At 47.5% G+C, this 13143-nt stretch overlaps 1 long non-coding RNA gene across 1 annotated transcript in view; it reads right to left on the bottom strand.

Moving 5' to 3' along the window:
• LOC132534909 (uncharacterized) overlaps positions 1-12924 on the bottom strand; it is a 37927-nt gene extending 25003 nt beyond the window's left edge. The window contains exons 1-2 of the long non-coding RNA XR_009546667.1: positions 12786-12924; positions 7243-7281 (exon numbers count right to left, since the gene is read on the bottom strand). This is a non-coding gene — a long non-coding RNA (uncharacterized LOC132534909). The remainder of the gene's footprint in view (positions 1-7242; positions 7282-12785) is intronic.
• Between the last annotated feature and the right edge of the window lie 219 nt (positions 12925-13143).

Here is a 13143-nt window from a genome sequence, read left to right as displayed (position 1 = left end):
CACACACACACCTGCCGTGATCTCTGGCATTGGATTTGTCCGTCGTTCCCACTGCCATTAGCCAGACTTGCCCTTTCTGTTCTCTTTATTCCCTTTCCTCTTTTGAGATGACAACTTTTAGTTTGATGAGATAGACGCTGTAATGGGATAGAGTTCTCCACATAGAAATCACAATACCAAGTCAGGTGATGGAGTATGGATTTTATTTAAGGCTACTCAGCTGAGGGTCCAGTCTAAGCTCACACAGGAGCTACCCAAGGACTGAATGCCTAAGCATAGTCACAAGCATCTTTTGATAGTGTTTGTAGCACATGGCAGCACTGGCATGGCATACAATACCAGGATTGCATTACATACAATAGTTCTGCACAAAACAAAACAGGTTCTGGGACCTGGCTCGTTTACCTGAAATCTAATGACTGGAGGACTTTTAAGGCTTGCACCACATCTTGGTACAAAAACATCTTGTTTGCCCAGAAACAAACATCCTACCTTACTGAAAGCTGCAGGGTTTACAGAAGTGGAAAGTGAGCATTATTCCTACTCTGGGTTAATTTTTAACCTTTCTATTGTTCTGGTGCCTAAGGACCATCCGAGTTCATCTCTGAACTATGCTAGCAATTTCTTTTTTTAAAAAATATTTATTTATTTATTTATTCCCTTTTGTTTCCCTCATTGTTTTATTGTTGTAGTTATTATTATTGTTGTAATTGATGTCATTGTTGTTGGATAGGACAGAGAGAAATGGAAAGAGGAGAGGAAGACAGAGAAGGGGTAAGAAAGACAAACACCTGCAGACCTGCTTCACCACCTGTAAAACGACTCCCCTGCAGGTGGGGAGCTGGGACCTCCAACTGGGGTCCTTCCACCTGTCCTTGGGCTTTGCGCCACCTGTGCTTAACCTGCTGCACTACTGCCCGACTCCCCCATATTTCTTAATTATACCTGTATCCATTTTTAACTCTCACAGATGCCAGCCTCTGAGCAATGAGCCCTGAACTGCAAACCAAGATTTCCCACTTGGTAGCTATATGATCTTGGGCAAGTCACTTAATTTCTCCACACCTTGGTGGTTTCACTTGAAAAGTGAAGGTAGAGACACCTGTTATCTCTATGAAACCTGGGCATTCCAAGGACCAAAAGGAATAGTTTACTTACGTGGCTCAGTGTTACACAGCTGTTAAAGACTTAAAAACAAAACAAAACTGCTTCCTCCCACCCCCCCCCCAGCCCTGGACCAGTTACAGATTCATAGTAAAAGGCAGAGTTCTCATATAGCCGGCTTACTGGTGACTTATTCTTAATATCTCACATTTGCATGGTAGCCTTGTTCAAACAGATGGACTGCTACAGGTGATTTCATGTCTTTTTGTTTGTTTTTATCTATCTCTTGTTTTTATCTCTTTTTCTTTTTTTTTTTTTTTCCATCTATGTCTTTCCTTTTTCTTGTGTCCTGGATGGCACCTTGTGGGTCATTGTTTCGTCTCCTTGGGCTCATTTTGGCTGTAACCTTGACTCCAGCCTCCTAGTTTATGACCTTGATAGTCCTGAGCTTGGCTGGCCAGGTACTTTAGGGATGGATCCTCAGTGGGATTCACCCCATATCTGTCTGTCTGTCTGTCTCTCACTCTGCTTCCAGGGTTATCACTGGGGCTCGGTGCCTGCACTACGAATCCACTGCTCCTGGGGGCCATCCCCCCCCTTTTGTTGTCCTTGCTGTTCATCATTGCAGTTATTGTTGTCATTATTGTTGGATAGAACAAAGAGAAATGGAGAGAGGAAGGGAAGACAGAGAAGGGGGAGAGAAAGACACCTGCAGACCTGCTTCACCGCTTGTAAAGCGACTCCCCCTTGCAGGTGGGGAGCCGGGGCTTGAACCGGGATCCTTAGGCTTGTTCTTGTGCTTCGCACCACATGTGCTTAACCCACTGCACTACTGCCTGCCCCCCTTTTTAATTGCCACCAGGGTTATTGTTGGGGTTTGGTGGCGGCACTGCCAATTCACAGCTCCTGGTGACCATTTTTTTCCTTTCTATTTTTTTTTTTTTTGTCTGACAGGACAGAGAGAAGTTGAGTGGGAGGGAGACATGAGAAAGAGAGAGAGAGAGGGAGAGAGAGAGAGACCTGCAGGCCTGCATTACCACTCATAAAGTGTCTTTCCTGCATGTGTGGGGAGGGAGCTCCAACCCGGTCACTGTGCATGGGGATACATACAGGTCTGTTTCTATGCATGTTATCTTAGAGTTGGATTTTGTCAGTGAGAAGGGCCAGGGAGTCCTCTGCGAGAACCCGCCTCCTCTAACTTTGTCTGGACCCCCTTCCAGGTCCTGGAATGAGAGTCCTGGAAGGGTTTAACTTGAATTCTAAGCAGCTCCTTCCTCTCAGTCCACTGGAGTCTGCCTTTCTGGTCACCTGGGCCTGACACTAATGAGCTGTTAATAACACGACCATTACCTATGCAAATGAAGGGAGCGGGCAGGGTGGAGGACCTGCAGTGACAGCCCGCTCCCTTGGAGTGCTAAGTCATCAATCACCTTGCTGTGGTTATTAACCATCTTAACGGGGGGTGCCCCAGGAGCTGGGGGTGGGGGTGGGGGGCAGGTTCTCTACTTACTCCAGCGGCTTATTTCCCTGAGATTGGGGGGTATGGGGGTGTGGGACCAGAGGTGATGGAAAAACAAACAAACAGGAAAAAAAATACCTCCCCCTTTGGTTGTTAGCTCCTGGGTTGTTAGCTCCTGGGAATTGGTCCTCTGTGCCTCAGTTTCTCGCCCCTCATGACTGTCTCTTCCTCGTCTGGAAGAGGGGGCTGGAGGCTGGGGGTGGGGGGTGGGGAGTAGGGGAGGGCAGATGGCTTTTTGGTCCGGTCTGCCCAGCTTTGAATTTACTCGTTTATCACAGAGGTTGAGGTTTGCAGCTCCAGGAAAGGCAGAGAATTCATTGCTTAGAAGCCACAGGCTTGAACCCAAGCCAGAGTCCTCACACGTCCCGAACTCCCACCACGTTTCTGCCTCTAGGTGGGGACCAAGGCTCCTCCCGCTGCCCCCCCCCCCCGTGTCTCCAGCCCACTTGATTCCTGTTACCTAGAGGGGACGGCAGAAGCTTTAAGATTAACCTTGCCCCAGGGTGTTAACATTCATCCCAATGCTAATCTTAGTTAATATACTATTAAACGGGGTACTCTGAAGTGCCAGCACTGGGGTGACCTTCCATCTGGCAGGGAGGGGAAGGGCTTCCTCCAGAATTTGAGCATAGCCTTGCCTGAGGCTTGCCTTGGCGGCGACCTTTATTTTACTGAGTCTTTCAAACCAAAGAGGAGCCCCCTCCCCCACCCACCTTCTTACCGGCTGGGGAGGGGAGGGGTTGGGCCACATTACTGAGAAGAGAAAACCTAGCGGCCTCGTCCCAAGCCTTCGGGGCAGCTAGATTCAAAGCCTCTGGAGCTGCTTGTTTTGCTGCACCAGAGGCTGACACTTCTGAGTGGAGACCTGCAGGCAGCACCTATTGTGATGCACTTGTAAGACAAGATCTGCCCTCCAGGCTGGGCGGGGCAGGTTCCCAGCCTCCTGGCTCCAGTGTGCTCCCAGCTCTGGCCTGCCTTGTTCTTTTTCTTTCTTTTTTCTTTTTCTTTAAGGATTAATCATTTACAGTCAGCAGTAAAATACAGTAGTTTGTACATGCATAACATTTCTCAGTTTTCCACATAACAATTCAACCCCCTCTAGGCCCTCCTTCTCCAGGACCTGAATGAACACTTGGTTTCTTTTGCCAACTTCCCCAGCACGTGTGGCTCCTTCTCTTAGGGGTCGCTGCTTGTTCTGGCTCCCTTCTGTCTCCAGATCTTGGTGGCATAGCTGCATTCATCGCCCTTGCTCCCTTCCTTTGACTTTGTTTATATGAGAGGGAAGGAGAGGGGAGAGAAGGGGAGGGGAGGGAGGGAGCTAGAGGGGGAGGGGGAGGGGGAGGGAGAGAAAGAGAGAGAGAGAGAGAACTACTTAGCTCAGACATTTGGAGGAGGAGTTGAATTTGGGACCTTGGGACTCTGAAGAATGTCAGAGTTTTTTTTTTTTCCCCCCTCTCTATCTATCTATCTAATCTATCACTTTTCTTTTTTTTCTTTTTTAAATATTTTATTTATTTATTCCCTTTTGTTGCCCTTGTTGTTTTATTGTTGTAGTTATTATTGTTGTCGTTGTTGGATAGGACAGAGAGAAACGGAGAGAGGAGGGGAAGACAGAGAGGGGGAGAGAAAGATAGACACCTGCAGACCTGCTTCACCGCCTGTGAAGGGACTCCCGTGCAGGTGGGGAGCCGGGGTTCGAACCGGGATCTTTATGCCGGTCCTTGTGCTTTGCGCCACCTGAGCTTAACCCGCTGCGCTACAGCCCGACTCCCTATCTATCATTTTTCTGATGTCTGGAACTCACTCAACACTTTTGCCTGACTCCTGAGCTGCTCTGGTTGAACTCAACCCTTGTACCTGAAAAGACCTGTTTCATGGGCTGGAGAAACAGCATAAAATTTCTGCAAAAGATTTTGATGCCTGAGGCTCTGAAAGTCCCAGGTTCAACCCCCAGCAGCACCACAAGGCAGAGCAGAGCAGTGCTCTGGTATTTCTGTACCTCTCATTAAAATAATTAATTAATTAATACTACTAATAAAACATGGGATACAAATTTTTAAAAAAATTACCAGCTGCTACTTCTGTTTCCCACTATTGCAACTCCTTCTCACCCCAAACACACACACACACTTCCTCAGGCAGCAACTCCCACTCTGGGGGCAGGGCCAGTAAATGGGGGTTCAGTGTGGGTTCCTAGCACTTTGGGGTCCAAGTTCCTATCTTCCACTCTTTTATAAATAGATGGTGAGAGACAGTGAGGGAGAGAGAGAGGAGAGATGCCATAGCACTGCTCCACTGCCAGTGAAGCTTCCCACATGGAGGTTCTCATATATGGTGTTGGGGCAGGAGGCAGGGAGGGGTTGAACCCGGGGTTTCTCAGATGCTAAAGCATACATTCCACTGGGTGAGCCAGCTCCTGCCCCCCTACAGTTTTTAAAAAAATATTTTTGGGGCCAGGTAGTGGTGCACTTGGCTGAGCACATGTTACAATGCCCAAGGACCCAGGTTCGAGTCCCAGGTCCTCACCTGCAGGGGAAAAGCTTCACGAGTGGTGAAGCAGGGCTGCAGGTGTCTCTCTGTCTCCCTCTCTATCACTCCTTTCTCTCTAGATTTCTGATGGCCTCTATCCAATAAAAATAAAGATAATAAAAATATTTTAAAAGTATGATTAATAAGTGTCAAAAATATTTTTATACAATTTTTAAATTATCTTTATTTATTGGATAGAGACAGCCAGAAATCCAGAGGGTAGGGGGGAGATAGGTAAATATAGGGAGAGAAAACTGCTTCAGCACTCGCAGAATTTCCCCGCTCCAGGTGGGGACTGAGGGTTTGAACCTGGGTCCTTGTGCCTTGTACCATGTGTGCTCAACCAGGTGTGCCACCAACTTCCTACAGTTTTCTGATAACCTAGCTCAGTTGTGACATGCTGCTCCTCAGGTCTGCACTTCCGGGGACTTGGGGGGTGTGGATGGCACAGCGACATGCACATCAGAGGAACCTGCCACATCTTCTCAGCCCGGGTCCCTCGTCTATTCATGTAAACAGGTATGGCAGCACCACCCTCGACAGCCAGAGACAGAATCTGGGGCCTGTGATGGTGACTGCCAACAATGAAATGCCACCCTCCCGGCCTCCGTCCACCATGTCGGACTGGTAAATTCAATAGCTTTTTATGCCAAGGTGGCCACCAGACTGGCCCCCCTCTTCTAAGGATGAAGCCAGAGAGTACAGGGGACATGCCTGTGGGTCCCTGGATGTGGCTCAGAGGTGGAGCACTGAACTGGCAGGTGCAAGTCCTGAGGTCCTGAGTTTGAGTCCCAGCACTGCATGGGGGGGGGGTTGAGTATCAACTCAGGAAGGCAAGGAGTTACAAACAAAAAACAAGCTCAGAGCTAACAGTCTCCTGACTCAGGGCCCCAGAGCACCTATCACACATAGGCCAAGCATTCTTCTCCCCAGTGACTTCTTTTTTTTTTTTTTTTTTTTATTTTATTTACTTTATTTTTGAGAGAGATGCAGAGAGGGAAAGACACAGAGGCAAATACCAGAGCACTGCACAGCTCTGGCTTATTGTGGTGTGGGGGACTGAACCTGGGACTTTGGAATCTCAGGCATGAGAGTCCCTTTGCATAACCATTATGCTATCTACCCCCACCCCCCAGTGATTTCTGATGGCTCTGTCCCAGGGGAGTCCAAAGTGAATGAGTCCTCTTTCTCTGCCAAGATCATGGGCTACCAAGCCTGCTCCCAGCACTGGTGGCTTTTGCTTTTTTTCCCTCAACTCTCACCAAGTTCATTAAAGCTTGACCTTGAGGGCTTCCTGGGGGCTTCCTCAACTGTCCAGCCAGAAGGGGCCATTATGCTTTAAAGACCATTAAACTATCTGATGACTCAGCTCATGTATATGTATATGTATATGTATATGTATATGTATATGTATATGTATATGTATATGTATATGTATATGTATATTTGATAGTCAATCATCAGTCATGTACATAAACTTCCAAGTAGAAATCTAAGGAGGAGGAAAGAAAAAAGAAAGAACAAGTGGACAACTGCATCAAAGGGCATTGGAATGAAGCAGTTAAAAATTTTCCCCATCATCCCAGGCCAGGTGAGGTGGGATGATGGGCAGTTATCTTTTTCCACTGACTGATAAATTGCCAGTGCCACTGGGGCTGGCAGTGCCTGACTTGTGACAAGCAAAGAGGGGTGTCACTGTGCCCTGTGCCGGAGAACCGGGGACCCAAGCCAGCTCTGCAGATGGTGCTGGGGCTTCTCTGAACAGGACTATGGACCCAGATGCCCCCTTTCTCTCCTGAGACCACCACCCCCCTTCTTTTGTTAAAGGACCAGCAGCTTCGGTCCCCAGGAACCCCATGCCTTTCCCCACCAGCATGTCCAGCCTGACCTCATTCTTTTCCTAGCAGGTCACTGATCTGAGCTAATGGTCTCATCATTCACCCACGTTGGTTAACTAGAAACCTCATTGTGGCCCCTAATGCCCTCCCTTCCCTCACCTCCCCCCCCCCCCAGTTAATCAATCTCTGCCTCTGGCAGGTCCTTTAACACAATTATTTCTCCAACCTCCCCTCCCTCCCCAGCCTTCTCACCTGTCACCTTGTCTAGGTCCTTGCTGCTTGGTCCCTCCGCTATCAGAAAAAAAAGAAAAAAAAAAGCTCTGTAAGATAAAATAGGATGAGTTGGCAAAAGAGCTCACCTGGACGGTGAACTTTGCCATGTGCATGACCCAGGTTTAAAATCTGGCCCTCTTGGGGCCCGGTGGTGACTCTCCTGGTTGAGCACACATGTTACAAGGTGCAAGGACCTGGGTTTGAGCTCCCTGCATGCAGGGGAAAAGCTTTGCAAGTAGTAAAATAATGCTGCACACGTCTCTCTCTCTCTCTCTCTCTCTCTATATATATATATATATATATATATATATATATATATCCCTACCCTCTGTATTTCTGGCTGTCTTTATCCAAAAATAAAGATAATTTAAAACAAAGCAAAAAATGGCCCTCATGACACTGGAGGAAGTTTCCATGCTGTGGTGTATTCCTCCACTCCATGTCTCTGTCCTTTTCTTTTTTAAAATATCTTTATTTATTATTGGACAGGGACTGAGAGAAATTGAGAGGGGTGGGGGAGACAGAGAGGGAGAGAGACAGAGACACCTGCAGCCCTGCTTCACCACTCATGAAGCTTTCCCCCTGCAGGTGGGGACCAGGATCTTGAACCTATGACCATGTTCACTGTGATGTGAGTGCTTAGTCAGGTGCTCTGCTGTCTGGCCACCTTTTCTCTGTCTTTTTTTTCCTCTGGAAAAGTCGGCCTGGAATGGCAAAGTCATGGCAATGACAAAAATTTAAACAGTTAAAACATATCCTCGCTACATGCTCTTCTTGTGCAAGTCTCATAAAGACACCTGCTATCCAGACCCTTGGGGTTAATCCCCGAGGTTTAAAAGCTAATGCTATTTGGCAAATTGATGTCACCCACATACCAAACTTTGGCAAACAAAAATATGTGTTTGTCTCAATTGATACCTTTTCTAAATTTATGTGGGCTACAGCTCAGACAGGAGAAAGTGCTAAAAAGCTTGTAAGCCATATGCTCTCTTGTTTTGCCGTTATGGGGGTCCCATTATTTTTGAAAACAGACAATGCACCTATGTTTACAAGTAAACAATTTAAAGATTTTTGTTCCCTCTGGAATATTACTCATACCACGGGCATTCCCTACAATCCACAGAGACAAGGCATTGTCGAGAGGGCCCATCAAACTCTGAAGGCTCAACTAAATAAAGATAAAGAAGGAACATATCCCCCAAATATCCAGCTAGCAAAAGCCTTAACTACGTTAAATCTCTTTAATATTTACAATAACTCAGCCTTACCCCCTATTATTCTTCACTGGCAAACACCATCTACCCTCCCATCTATTAAGGTCAAATGGAGATACCCACTCGATAAAGTTTGGAAAGGGCCTGACCCATTATTGACCATGGGAAGGGGTTTCGCATGCATTTTCCCTCAAAATTTCTCTAAACCTGTCTGGGTTCCTGCCCGCCATGTCCGACAATACCCGCAGGATGGCGCTGTTATTCCTGAAGAACAAGAAATAACACAAGAGGACCAGATGCAGGATACATCCCAGGATCCATAATATGGCATGGCAGAACCTACAAAAGTTGGCTCACAGAGCCCTCTCTCCTACCCCTTCCCTGAATGTCTTATGTTATGAATGGCCAGTTGTGTTTTGTGAGTGAGTGTGCTGAATGACCAAACATTTTTTGTATGACCCATCTGCTCAGAAGTACTCTAAATGTTAAAACCATTGTTACTAACATGCATTAACTCTCTAAGTAACCTGAGTCTGCTTATAGTCCAAAGTCAATTATAGTAAACCTCTAACTTGTTACAAGTTTTTATTGTTTTCCACAAGTAAGTGATTACAGGTATCAAGCCTTCATATGAGGAATCATCTGTTCATATGGTAAGGTATTAAACTGTAAGAAGTTCCTCCATATCCAACCTATGTGAATTAGCAACATTCACATATTCTTGTAAACTTAACTGGTGTATCTTGTCTTGCCACCATAGGCCTGCCTTTGTCAGCCAACAATTTAAAGATGTTTCTCTTTATAACATCACCCATGCCACGGACATCCTTTACTACCCCCAAAGAAAATGGCTGTTCCCCTGGACATCACATTCACTGACTGCTTCCCTTAGACTTGAGATATGCTCCTACCTCTTCATATCAATGGATACATTCCCCCTTCCTTACCTGTATACCCTTAGTTGTGGGACCCTAGCTTGCTTTACTTCTTCTGCTCACAATAGGTCCTATAATTCTTTTTTTTTTTTTTCACATTTTAAATTTATTTATTAATGAGAAAGAGAGAAAGAACCAGACTCACTCTGGTACATGTGCTGCCAGGGATCGAACTCAGGACCTCATGCTTAAGAGTCCAAGGCTTTAGTCACTGCATCACCTCCCGGACCACAGTCCTATAATTCTTAACAAGCTCATGGCCTTTTGCAGCAACAGATTGATGCCATAAAGATGCAACCTATACAAAGTCACTATCATAGGCTGGACATGGCAGAATATTGAGTTGCTGTGGAGGATTTGCCCCCCTCCATCAGAACGTCCACCATGTAGAGGGCTGGCTAGCCAATGACGGGTAAGAGGAAACTAGCGCTATCCAGTCAACCTAAGACAGGGCATCTGGTACTACTGGGCAAAAATGACCAGGTGTTCCAATGACGGGTAAGACGGAAGGCTGATCCCCAACCTAAGACAGGCACAGTCCACCCTGCCACAAAACAAAGTCCGCCAAACATCAAAACATGATATAAGACAGGGGGACATGTGGGGAGCCACATGTGCCCTCAAGGTTGCTATTGGCATGACCATAGAGTTTATGTTAAAAGATAGTTCCTGGGAATCGGGTGGTGGCGCAGCGAGTTTAGCAAGAACTGGCTTGAGGATCCCAGTTTGAGCCCCCGGCTCCTCACCTGCAGGGGAATCACTTCACAGGCGGTGAAGCAGGTCTACAGGTATCTTTATCTCCCTCTGTCTTTCCCTCCTCTCTCCATTTCTCTCTGTTCTATCCAACAACCACAATATCAGCAATAACAACAATATAATTACAACAAGAACAACTAGGGCAACAAAAGGCAAGATACAAGATACAAAAAAAAAAAAAAAGGGATAAGATAGTTCCCGCTTCCCTACACCTTAGAGTCTTTGTTAAAAGATAAGGTCTTTTTCCCCATGAATCACCCAGGACCTTCCAGATAAACGGCTGACTACCATGACAAATAATATAAAATGTAATCATAAATGAATAGGAAAGATACATCCCCCAATACTCAGTTGGTCAAGGCACCAAACCTCTTCTTCTATAAAGCATTCAAATCAGATGCCCTGCTAACCACGAGAAGCAGATTGTTTGTGTTTCTTTACAGGAATCCCGGAAAAAAACATCTGAACCCCTGCACACCCTGACGTCACTCACTAGATGGCACGACTACCGTGGCACACCCCCCGAAACCCTAGATGTCACTCAACGCGATCTGAGGAATCTGATTCGCAGACTCCAAGGACAGAACCTTTTTACTGCCTGTCTGCCTTTCCTGCTTTTGCTTTGACCTGTCACGTTTTGGCGGTTCCAGCTCACAATCTACAGAAAAGCAGAATTCCAGAGGCTGACCTTCCTCATGCAGCATTTCATCCCCTGCCATTTCTCCCCCTAGTCACCTACTTTGGACTGAGACTTCTATCGGACTTGCTGGTATACCCTTTGGACACTTTAGACAATTTTACAGCAGCTTCCTTCCCTTCACGTTGCTGGTTTTTCATAGACTGATCCTGAGTAATTCATAGACTTTACAGACTGTTGCCTTGAGGACTATACAATGCCAAATAGCCCCTCTGTTTGGTGGGTCATGCCTCCCGCCTCCCCCTCATTATGTACCCTTGCCCCTTTCCCCACCCAAACAGGGAATGCTCCTTTACACACCAATCCTTCCCTTCACACCACACTGGCTTTTACTTCTCCCCTTCGTGTCCCTTCCTATTTTGTTATGTCATGTAGGCTTATGCCCAAAAGGTTTCTGCCCCATGATAGTCCTTTATAGACTTTGTACATCTTATGCTATTACTAGGTAGAAAGATAGAAAAGATGTAGAGATATTGTGAAGAGATGGTTGAGCAGGCTGCGCTTAAACCTATGAGATGAGTCTCTCCAGGTAAGTCTCTCTCTCTAAAGAGGGGTTGAGCACAGGAGGACGCATAAATCTCACAAGGTTGGCAGCCATTTAAGCCTTCCCTTCTCCACAGAAAGTCCTACATCTTCCCACCTGAGCATGGCATTCCTCTAAAACATTTAAGCCTGCTCCATTCCATTTTTCTTTACTGTGTCCATTTAGATATAAAGGGATAGGAGGAGATGTTGCTGAGGACTTATTCTGATGCAGTCTCCGCCCCCAGGTTTTTCTATGCTCCGCTAAATCCTAGAGTGCCCCCTTTCAACCAATCCTGGCTCCGCCCCCAGGTTTTTCTATGCCCCGCTAAATCCTAGAGTGCCCCCTTTCAACCAATCCTGGCCCTACACATCACCCCTGGTTGTCGCCCAATAAAAAGCCCCCTCACCCCTCCCTTCTCTCTCTCTGGGCTCTCGGCTCTCCCTCTCTGAGGTCTCGCTCCCTGCTCCCCCCCCCCCCCCCCCCCCCCCCCCCCCCCCGTGGTCGGCCATTGCTGGCTGGCTCCACGTGGTCTGAACCAAACCTCCCCCCCCATCCTATAATAAAGATCTGTGTACCCCTTTGCTCTGGACGTCCGCTCTCTTCTCCGCGGTGCAGCCCGACACCAGACCACCTCAACAACAAATAATAATAATAATAATAATAAACTTGAGAAAGACTTGTTTATTTGTTTTTATGAGAAAGGAAAAATTAATAAAGTTAAGAAAGGCTTGTTAATACAGTTGCTTTTGAGAGGGAGGGGAGAGGGAGAGAGAGAGAGGGAGAGAAAGAGTGAGGGAGAGACTAGAGAGTGAACCACCACTCAGCTCTGACATAAAGTGGTGCTAGGAATCAAATCTGGGCCTCTCGGGCCACAGATGTGAACGCTGAGCTGTTTCCCAGGGCTGCAGCCAAGAAGAGGCTCTTAATTCCGCTCCATGGCCTCTGTGCTCCCCACAAATGCGCGTGCGCACATGGTTCCGTCTGCCAGCCAGCTCGTTTGTGCGCATGCTCACCATGGGGCCTTACTCTTGCTCACAGGGCAGAAGCCCCTTTCTTGCTTTAGAGGAAGAGCTCGGGCCCCTCATCCACAGCCCGCGGCCCCCTGGGGAGATTGCCACAGTCTCCCGCCTGTTGCTTTTCTGTCACCCTGGCTTTGGCCAAAGTGCATTCCTCTCCCCATCTGTCCACCTGGCCTGCCAGACTAGAAGCGCAAGTTTCTGCTTGCCAGCTGCCCTAATGGCATCCTGGGGGCTCTCACAGCCCTGCAGCTCCCACAATCTGGTTTGGGTTTACTTATTGACCCCTCCTCCATCACTGGATGTCAGGCCCCCTGGGGTTGCCAGCTTGGGCCCGGGGTGTGGGTGTGGGTGTGGGTGTGGGTGTGGGTGGGGTACCTGAGTGTCTGTGGGGTGTCTGCAGCCCTGGGCTGTGGAGTGAGACTCAACCAGGTGACAGCACTGCCCTCCTGCTCCTGAGCTCCCTGTAACGCCGGCAGGCTGGCGCCGTCTCTAGATGTGAGTGAGCTTCATTCCTCCTCTGTAAAATGAAAATGATGATTGCAAGCCTCCGAGAATAGTATGAAGACATAAACGGGGATGGAGGAAATGATTAACTGTTGGGAGAGTCAGGGAGGCTGGGAAGCAGGAGGGAACTGAGGTTTCTAGCAATAACGCTGGCCCCGTGAAGGTGCCCTCAACAGAAAGGGCTTGTTCCAGGAGGAAGGATGTAGCAAGCATCTCAGCACATACAGAC

This window comes from Erinaceus europaeus, chromosome 20 (genome assembly GCF_950295315.1).
Source record: "Erinaceus europaeus chromosome 20, mEriEur2.1, whole genome shotgun sequence".
In the NCBI taxonomy this organism is placed as follows: domain Eukaryota; kingdom Metazoa; phylum Chordata; class Mammalia; order Eulipotyphla; family Erinaceidae; genus Erinaceus; species Erinaceus europaeus.
This window is presented reverse-complemented; position numbering and strand designations above follow the sequence as displayed.